The sequence below is a fragment of the Pyrus communis genome, chromosome 16 (genome assembly GCF_963583255.1).
Source record: "Pyrus communis chromosome 16, drPyrComm1.1, whole genome shotgun sequence".
In the NCBI taxonomy this organism is placed as follows: Eukaryota; Viridiplantae; Streptophyta; class Magnoliopsida; order Rosales; family Rosaceae; genus Pyrus; species Pyrus communis.
The window spans coordinates 648,930-656,367 of NC_084818.1; the positions used below are offsets into that span (position 1 = coordinate 648,930).

At 35.1% G+C, this 7,438-nt stretch overlaps 1 long non-coding RNA gene across 1 annotated transcript; it reads right to left on the reverse strand.

Moving 5' to 3' along the window:
* Positions 1–1,758: 1,758 nt before the first annotated feature.
* LOC137721291 (uncharacterized) lies at positions 1,759–7,177 on the reverse strand. The gene is made up of 4 exons (XR_011066618.1): positions 7,090–7,177; positions 6,898–6,958; positions 6,421–6,465; positions 1,759–4,047 (listed from the first exon to the last, which is right to left on the reverse strand). It is a non-coding gene; the product is annotated as an uncharacterized lncRNA (long non-coding RNA).
* Positions 7,178–7,438: the final 261 nt, after the last annotated feature.

Below are 7,438 nucleotides of genomic sequence, written 5' to 3' on the forward strand. Positions count from 1 at the left end.
CGCATCAAAGACCTTGGTGATCTTAAGTATTTTCTGGGTATTGAGTTCGCACGCTCAGAAAAGGGAATTTTTATGTCACAACGAAAGTATGCACTCGATATTCTACAGGATTCTGGACTACTTAGTGCACGGCCAGATCATTTTCCAATGGAACAAAACTTAGTACTTACATCCACTGATGGTGCATTGTTGAATGACCCAACCAAATACAGAAGGTTAATTGGGAGGTTGATATATCTCACAGTTACTAGACCAGACATCGTTTATCCCATTCGTACTTTGAGCCAGTTCATGCACGAGCCACGAAAACCACATTGGGATGCAGCTATGAGGATTCTTAGGTATATTAAAGGCACTCCAGGTCAAGGTTTACTATTTTCAGCGAACAATAATCTAGACTTAAAAGCCTTTTGTGATTCTGACTGGGGAAGATGTCGTGCCACAAGAAGATCAGTTACGGGATATTGTGTTTTTCTCGGCAACTCACTCATTTCGTGGAGGTCCAAGAAGCAAGATAATGTGTCTAGATCATCAGCTGAGGCGGAATATCGTGCTATGGCAAATACTTGCCTAGAAATAACTTGGCTGCGATACATATTACAAGATTTACAAGTTCCCTAGAAAACTCCTGCTTCATTGTTTTGTGATAATTAAGCAGCTTTGTATATCGCAGCAAATCCTGTTTTTCACGAACGTACCAAGCATATTGAGATAGACTGTCACATTGTTCGTGAAAAATTACAAGCTGGAATAATCCGTCCTACGTATGTGCCTACACTCTTCCAGTTGGCTGATAAACTTACGAAGGCTTTAGGGAAGGATCAATTTATGAAGCTGCGAGACAAGTTGGGCGTTCCTAATCTTCACTCTCCAACTTGAGGGGGAGTATTAAGAATATATTGTAATTAATGTATAATATTGTGTTTGTCTAAACTAGGAAAGATTATTCCATGAATTGTGGATCGCATCTTTATAGGATTAGAATTAGGGTTTGACTCTTCTATTTTGTATTTGTATATATGGCTTACATAGCCTCTGTTAAACATATGAAATATTCAGCCATTCAGCCGTATTGCTTCTTCACACGTTCTCACATACATCCTAGAACCTACCTAGCTCTTTCTTTAATTATAAACACATTGTACAATGAGTGGGAAGAAATTGAATGTCTTTGATTAGAAATAGATGGTTTCCAAAAAAGTTCTGTTTCCTGAAGAAACATGTAGTTCACACATAAAATTTCAGTTACCAAATCCAAAAAAAAAAAAAAAAAAAAAAAAAAACAAAAACACAAATGTGACTCTCTATATGGCTTTCTTACTACACAAAATTATCCCTTAGTTAAAGCATGCCACACATCATGACATTGCTATTATATGAAGTATATTCCTGAGTGGCAAGGAATATACTCTCCTTAGCATGACCTCTCAATCCCCTCTCCTTATCTCCCTAAAATCGTACAACCCATAAATACGGTGCCCCTTTAAAGTCCAAGCATACATTAAAAATTCAACAACAGTTACAAAATATCTATAAATGAATATACCTCAAAAAGCCAACGGCCCAAGTGATACACTGCATGCACTCACACTCACACACTGAAGAATGAACGCATTATATTCAGTTAGCACCATTCAACTTTAAAAGCAGTGAGACCTTCCAAAGGCATAGCCTAACTGGCTTCGGTTCAAATAACCAAATTGAGAACAGTTGAATTTTAGAAAAGCTGTACAGAGGGAAAAAAAAAGAAAAAAAAAAGAGAGACAAAACAATCCTATAACCACAACTGAAAAAAAAAATCAAAATGAACAGAATAAAATATCAGCGGAGCATGAACACTAACATCCTTTGAAAACATGTGCTGGTTATGTATAATATATATGCGCATAAATTAAGAAAATGACTTGAGTGCCCTAGCAGTAGTCTTTACGTTGAACCAAATCACTATTAGGTTAATTGTAATGATTCACGCATCTTCTTTTATGTGCTAAATCTCTCCCCATACCTATACCTCCCTTACCCGTTCGCTTTACCCTTGCAGAAAATCCTCCCATCTCTCTCTCTCACCCTTGTCCCATCTCTCTGTCTGCAAATCGCAAAAAAGAAACCCTAAACAAATCCCTAAAATCCCTTGCCTAAATCCTCCCACATTTCTCTTGGACACCCCCTATCTCTCTCTCTCTGCAAAACCTAAACCAGATCTCCTAAATCCTATCTCAAACACTTGACATACAGCCAAGAAGCCAAGATATTAAAGCAATCTCTACATAATACTTTGGAACAATCAAGCAAAATGGTACTTACTCAGATCATTGCCAACAAAAAACATCCATGATTAATAACATAAGTGCATTGAGAAGGTGTAAAAAAGAGCAATGACCCTAAAACTAATGATTTCATTCATCACTCACATAGAGACAAATTGGTTTGTGGGCTTCACATCGAGGCATAAAGGGACTTATCAAAATAGATCCCACTAACCTCCCCATTTAAAAACATAACATGATTTAGGTAATTAAAACTCATTTGAACAATTAGCAAAACTTGAGTGAAAACAATTAACTAATTAACCATTTGCACCCTGCTCACAGCGAAAAGCAATTTCAAATCAACAGCCATATGAATCGAGATTCATTAACATGGATGATTGGCGGATAAAAATTCAGGGCACGGATGAAACCTGGCTAAACTTGGCATTTGGTAATTCAAACAACAAAATGAAAGAACAAAATTATGTCCAATCATTCCCAAACCACCACTTTTGCCATAATTTTATTCTTTCATTCAATTGTTTGAATGACTAAATGGCTAGTTTGCCACGGTTTCATCTGTGCCCTAGATGATGTCAATCTTAAACTCCACAGGCTATTCATGTTTGAGAAGGCATCAGACATGCCGGTCAAAATAATTACCAAGCTTACATACTTTTAGAGGGTTTACTTAATAGACATAAACTATAGGTGCACAAATTTGCATTTCTGCTATCGTATTAAACTATCAATCATAATGGCCTATGAGGAGTGTTAAAAAAGAATTAAATCTCAGACAGAGAGCACCAATTGGTATTTAACCTCACTTCCAGAAAATTACTCAAAAAACAATGAGATAAAGAGTTTCAAAAATATGATGCACATTTCAATCGAGCCTTATTAAGAACAGAAAATATAGCAGCACAAAGCATAACAGAATGTTTCTGCTACCGTATTAAACTGTTAATCATAATGGCCTATGAGGAGTGTTAAAAACTAATTAAAAAATTATGCATATTTCAATCGAATCGATGCATATTTCAATCGAGGCTCATTAACAACAGAAAAAACACAGCAGCACAAAGCATAACAGAAAATTTGAAATGGAAATGGAACCTGCAATAGGGTTTTTTCAGAAGCAAAAATGGCATTACGGAATACAGAATCACATAGAGAATCAGAGACAGAGAGAGAGCGGAGTAAGCCAATCTGAGCAAAAATAAAGAAAATGAGCTTTACAAAGTAGGAAAGGATGTCGTTCAACAAACTGAACAGTCAATAAACCATCTCTAAATTTGAGTCAGAGGACACACCAACTGAAAACAGTGCATTACCGTGGGGCACACAGCATGTATATACGATGAATCATTGTATTTTTAGCAAGCTAAAATAAGATCACACGTTAAAATCTCTATCATTTTTTCAGTGAAGCACCGTAAGTTGGAAAGGAGTAAAATTTAAATTGAAAACATTAATCTAATAGGAACAAATTTAAAAACAGAAAACCATTAGAATCTTTACAGAAACCAACTAAAATTGGAATATGAAAACAAAACTGCTTCATCAGGTGCTGTTGCATATATTGGCTTTTTCAGAATTAAATGATAAAAAAACACATGCACCCAATGTATTGTTTTTTCACAAACCAATCACATATTTAAAATCCAAGTACGAAAGCTTTGCAAATATAAATAAAAAATTTATATAACTAATTAGACTTTGAACATGCAATCAGGGTGCATAATCGCATACCTAAAAATAGCAAGGGATCGGCTTCTTCCTCCCACAACCAGAGTTCCTGAAATTTCCAAAGAAAGTAAATCCGTTCGCAATTCAGAGAAATTGGAGGACCAAATATTATTAAATTTGAGTTAAATGAGCAAAGGTACACCAATTAAATGAGATACTATACACATTTGGAATCTATGAAATAGAAGAACAATCATGTTAAGACTCCCAAGATGGTGTCCAGAGCACAAAATTATAGCTTAATAAAGGTAAATCCCAATCCAAAGCTCCAACCTTTTAACCCAAAATGAAAACAAAAGGCATGGAACATGTATTTCTGTTTTATTATTAGATTTTCTAAATCCTCAATTTGAATGTGTTGTAAAGATAATACCACAAACTAAGGGTGGCAATCTGACCATGGTTGTGTATGTCATGTCGACTCTATGCAATTGAATATATAAAATTTAAGCAGCCCCAGACAGTCTCCTAAGCATCTACAAACCATTAACATTATTTCCCCAATTTTATCAAATGCTGGATAAACAATCACAATTTACTCGCTTCCAATTTCCACCTAACTCCGAATAAACAATATTGATAAATCTTTATCATCACCTTTAACAAAACAGATTACAGCGAAAAGAAAAAACAAAGTTCCTATGCAAACAAATTTAAGCAGTTTCAGATAGTCTCCTAAGCACAAAATTATAGTTCAATAAAGAAAAATCCCGATCCAAAGCTCCAACTTTTTAAATGAAAACGAAAAGCATGGAACATATAATTTAGTTTTGTTATTAGATTCTCCAAATCCCCAATTTAAATCCATTGTAAAGATAATACCATCAACTAAGGGTGGCAATCACAGAAATGGAATCCAGGTAAAACCAAAATACATTAAGAATCCTCAATAGTTAAACTGCAAGCTAAATCGATTAAGTGCTCCGAAGATAAACGCACAAATTTCCAAACAAAGCAAAGAAATTGAAACTGTGACATGAAAACTCATTCAAGTTCATATAATGTGATTGTATCATTAGCTAAGAGGCCACATAGAATGTCGGTACTGCATGGCACAAAAGCAGTGTAAAATCTACATGTTTAGGCAATATCATCACGCTTGAGAATTTGAAATGCACAAACACTGCACACACTCACACACCAAAATTCATATTATGATCCAGAAGCTTTCAAATTATGCATCAAAAGCAAAAGCAAGATATAAGAAATGAAAATGAAAAAACAAAATGAAAGCTAACATATGTCTTGGCCAACATATTTATAAGATATGGATACCAATCCACTGGACTCCAAACACCAAATAATTATGAACTAGCTTCTTCCTCCCACGACCTGAGTTTTTGAAATTTCCAAAGAAAATAAATCCTTTAGCAATTCAGAGAAATTTGAGGACCAAATTTGATTAAATTCTAGTTAAATGAGCAAAGCTACACCAATTAAATGAGAAATTAAAAACAGGTCGAATCTAAGAAATAGAAGAACGATCACACCACGACTCCCAAGATGACTATATTCAAACATTTTAGAGACGAAAGGCGCATAGGCAGGTCAAATACCTCTGGTAAAATGCAATGATTTACCAATCTGACCACCAGAAAGGAGCACACAACACCAATCCGAGAAATAGGAACTTCGGGATTGAATCCAAAATCACATGGTCAATGAATTTAATAAGTTTAGGGATTAGGTTGCTGAAAGATAATTGAAATCATAAAGAAACCAAAAATAAGGGTAAAATTCTATACATGGAAAGACAGTGAAACCTAAACCCTTATTTTCAAGTTCAATATATTTTCCGTTTTTATCATGCGAAACACATCAAAAACTAAAGTTCCCGATCATGTTTACAACGACAAACACATCACAACTTGCTGTTTTTAAGCGAAACACGTCCAAAAGTCAATAAATTTGTTGTTTTTTTTTTTTTCATGAACCAAGCTCAACCCACTTTATGATTGCAAGAAACACCAAAAAAAAAAAAAAAAAAAAAAAAAAGCACACAGCATGAACCTTACCAAAAAAATCTTCAAGAAACAACACAATCTCACCAGCGGTGAAACAATAATGGCCTTGAGCCAATAACCATCAATAACCAATGGGTCTGTGCCTTAAAACTTGTTAATAATAATTAACAAACAATGGGAGCAACAAGAGCTTGTTAATAATAATTCTACAAACCATTAACATTATTTCTCGACCCAATTTCATCGATGGCAATTTTATTGATGGCAATAGATGGTCTCCTAAGCATCTGCAAACCATTAACATTACACCAACTTAAGACATAGCAATTATACATTCCACTATTATCGTGGTCATACATAGTCAAAGGATGCCACAATTACATAGCCAAATCCAGTCCCAACGTGCGCAAAAAAAAAAAATGCAACAACAGTCATGAAACCACCGTAAATAAATATACCTCAAAAGCCAAAGGGCCAAGTGCTCCATCCAACGATCCAAGTTTCTGAAAACCGCAAACACAGCAAATCCATTAGCACTAACTCACAAAACAACGACGAAAATAATAGCTCAGAAACAATGCTGAAATTCCATTAGCACTAATCACACACTGCCGGAACAGAGATGCTAGCAAAGCTACACCAATTAAATGACAAAGACTAAAAACCACAAACAGGAAAAAAATAAAAACAGAGTTATCAGACAGGAGGAAACTGCCAGAATGACTCTGGCAGGTGGAGAGAAATATATATATATACACACACACTCAAAAATTAGAAGAAAAAGAAACATGATCTTATTTGTCAACAAACAGGAAAAAGAATACAAAGAAGGCGTGGAAAGCTTCAACAACAAAAAAAAAAAAACAAAGAAAATGCTCAACTTGTAACCACACTTATGGAGGTAATTACACACGTAAGTTTGAAAGTCATTATACCTCATGTTAGTTTCTCATATCCTCACTTGGGCTCCATATGGAAATATTTTCTTGACAGTTCCTGAAACATTATATAGCAAACCAATGTCAGTTCTTATGAAAATTAAGATCACAGAATCTCAGCACAAACAATGAGAGAACATAGCAAGCAACAAAAAACATGAATAAATTAAATGTCGAAATCCAACTGACCCAAGCTTCCTTCTCACTCAATACCAAGTCATTCTTAGCTTCGTCTATTCGAGTAATCTGCGCATGCATCCGGCAACCCACCTTCACCATTAGGAAACAACATGTGTAAGAAGCAGATTAACAAATCAAACATATGCAACTATCTAAGGGAGGAAAAAGTTAAACAATGAAAAGTTGTCAGTGCCCTGTTTAGAGGCTGAGGCAGGATGCGAATACCCGGCCTACCCTGCCTGTTGCCATTCCTAGTCTCATTACTTGTACAAATAGCTTCACCAAAAAGAAGATTTTCAAACTTGAATTTAAAAATTTCACTTAAGTTCAAACACGTCAGGGGACGAATTGATTAACT